This window comes from Cryptomeria japonica, unplaced genomic scaffold, assembly GCF_030272615.1.
Source record: "Cryptomeria japonica unplaced genomic scaffold, Sugi_1.0 HiC_scaffold_26, whole genome shotgun sequence".
Taxonomy (NCBI): Eukaryota; Viridiplantae; Streptophyta; class Pinopsida; order Cupressales; family Cupressaceae; genus Cryptomeria; species Cryptomeria japonica.
Genome location: NW_026728848.1, coordinates 1,217,094 through 1,220,000, shown reverse-complemented (window position 1 = coordinate 1,220,000; position 2,907 = coordinate 1,217,094). Strand labels below are relative to the sequence as shown.

Sequence of the window (2,907 nt, the reverse complement as noted above, 5' to 3'; positions counted from 1 at the left end):
GAAATTAGTGAAGGCATCGCATCAAAGGTGCGCACCTCGCTGCCCACCTTGGTGTGCTCCGAGGTGCCCACCACGGTGCGCAACGCCGGTGCGAACCCGGGAGCGCCCCGATGTGTGCTCCAAGGTGCGGCGTGCACGAAGTCGGACCCCGGTTTGCCCCGGGTGCGCACCTCGCGTGCACCTTGGTGCGCACACCTTGGCTGGGTTGCGCGGCCTGGTGGGCACCATGGTGCGCACCAAGGAGCGCTCCGAAGTGTGCTCCAAGGTGCGGCGTGCACGAAGTCGGAGCCCGGTTTGCCCCGGGTACGCACCTCGCGTGCACCTTCGCCGGGGTGGGCACCTCGGCTGGGTTGCGCGCCCTGGTGCGCACCAAGGAGCGCTCCGAAGTGTGCTCCAAGGTGCGGCGTGCACGAAGTCGGAGCCCGGTTTGCCCCGGGTGCGCACCTTCGCCGCGGTGCGCACCATGGCGTGCACGAAGTCGGAGCCCGGTTTGCCCCGGGTGCGCACCTCGCGTGCACCTTCGGCGGGGTTGCGCGCCCTGGTGGGCACCATGGTGCGCACCAAGGAGCGCTCCGAAGTGTGCTCCAAGGTGCGGCGTGCACGAAGTCGGAGCCCGGTTTGCCCCGGGTGCGCACCTCGCGTGCACCTTCGGCGGGGTTGCGCGCCCTGGTGGGCACCATGGTGCGCACCAAGGAGCGCTCCGAAGTGTGCTCCAAGGTGCGGCGTGCACGAAGTCGGAGCCCGGTTTGCCCCGGGTGCGCACCTCGCGTGCACCTTCGCCGCGGTGGGCACCATGGCGTGCACGAAGTCGGAGCCCGGTTTGCCCCGGGTGCGCACCTCGCGTGCACCTTCGCCGGGGTGGGCACCTCGGCTGGGTTGCGCGCCCTGGTGCGCACCAAGGAGCGCTCCGAAGTGTGCTCCAAGGTGCGGCGTGCACGAAGTCGGAGCCCGGTTTGCCCCGGGTGCGCACCTCGCGTGCACCTTCGCCAGGGTGGGCACCTCGGTGCGCACACCTTCTCAATGTTTTCTTGCCTTTTCTGGAAATTGGTGAAGGCAGCGCATCAAAGGTGCGCACCTCGGTGTGCTCCGAGGTGCGAACCCGAGAGCGCTCCGAGGTGCCCACGAAGTCGAAAGTCGGGTTAATTGCATTGTTTTCCCCGGGTGCGCTCCGAGGTGCGCAACATCGGCGCGCACCAAGGAGGGCTCTGAAGTGTGCTCCAAGGTGCGCACGATGGCGTGCACCTCTGGTGCGCACGATTCGGAGCTCGGTTTGACCGGGGTGCGCACACCTTGGCTGGGTTGCGCACCTTTTGTGCGCTCCAAGGTGCGCACGAAGTCGGAGCTCGGTTTGCCCCGGGTGCGCACCTTCGCCAGGGTGCGCACCTTGATGCGCACGCCTTGGCTGGGCTGCGCACCTTGGTGGGCGCCATGGTGCGCACCTTTCGTGCGCTCCAAGGTGCGCACGAAGTCGGAGCTCGGTTTGCCCCGGGTGCGCACCTTGGTGGGCGCCATGGTGCACTCCGAGGTGCCCAAGATTGGTGCGCACCAAGGAGCGCTCCGAAGTGCGCTCCAAGGTGCGCACGAAGTCGAAAGTTGGGTTAATTGTCCGGTTTGCCTCGGGTGCGCACCTTGCGTGCACCTTCGCCAGGGTGGGCGCCTTGGTGCGCACACCTTGGCTGGGCTGCGCACACCTTGGCACCCGCGTTTCCTTCATTTTAAATTTTTTTTTTTTACAATCTCTCAAGTGGGAAATTCTATAATCTCAACTTTTTTTGCCTTTTCAGGAAACTTTTGAATGGAGCGCATCATTGGTGCGCTCCGAAGTGTGCTCCAAAGCTCTCTCCAGCTGCGTGCACCTGCCCCGGCCGCGCACCCGGCCCCGCCCAGCTTCGCTCACCTGTCCCGGGCGTCTGGTGCGGAACCTTAGAGTAAGAAACATCACCGTGCACCTTGGCCAACGTGCGCGACTCGACCGAGCGCGCACTGGCCGAGGTGCACACCGATTTCACCTGGGTGCGCGCGCAGCACCTCGGGCGCACCGGGGTGCGCGCACAACGCCCGGGTTGCACCGTGGCCTGTGTGCTCGGGGTGCCTCGGGTGCGCGCTCGGTGTCGCCCCCGCGCGCGCGGTAGTGCGGGCAGCGCACCCCGGCCCGGCCCGGCCCCGACGAGAACGCAAACGGGCAAAAGGTTTATTCAAATAGCATTGCGACGCCCGGCGAAAAACTAAAAAAGGGTGCAACACCGGGACTTCCCGGGAGGTCACCCATCCCAGTACTACTCCGGCCCAAGCGCGCTTAACTGCGGAGTTCTGATGGGATCCGGTGCACTAATGCTGGTATGATCGCACCCGTTATGAGCTTGTCGCAGTGTGTACTTAGCAAACCGCGACCCACGTGCGAATCCACCCCGGCCACCCACCCCCGTCGAGGTGCACACCCTCCCTCGCGAAGTGCGCCCCGTTCGCCAAGTGTGAGCCCTGCCCGGGTGCGCGCACCTTGCTAGGGCGTCGGGTGTGCACCCGGCCCGGCCTACGTGCGTGCACCTGGAGGGGGCGTCGTGTGCGTGCAGTGTCCCGTCTGCAACGCGGTGCCCACACACCACCTCGGGCGCAACGACCTGCGCTCACATGTGGGCCGAGTGCACCTTGGTGCATGTTCGGGGCGCCTCGGGTGCACGCTCGATCTTGCCCCGGTGCACCAAGGCGCTCGGTTTGCCCCGGGTGCGCACTTGGTGCAAGGTGGGCACCCAAAATAGGGATCAAGCACCAAAACACAAGTTTCGGGATGCAAAATGGGACCCAAGGACCACAAATGCGTTCCAAGACCCATGATGGGTCCACGAGAACAAAAATGTGTTCCGAGACTTAATAAACAAATATTGGGTTTTAGGAGAAGAAACATGCTCT

The 2,907-nt window shown here is 65.0% G+C and overlaps 1 non-coding gene across 1 annotated transcript; it reads right to left on the bottom strand.

Moving 5' to 3' along the window:
- Window positions 1–2,232: 2,232 nt before the first annotated feature.
- LOC131861367 (5S ribosomal RNA) lies at window positions 2,233–2,351 on the bottom strand. Its single transcript, XR_009360441.1, has one exon. It is a non-coding gene; the product is annotated as a 5S ribosomal RNA (ribosomal RNA).
- Window positions 2,352–2,907: the final 556 nt, after the last annotated feature.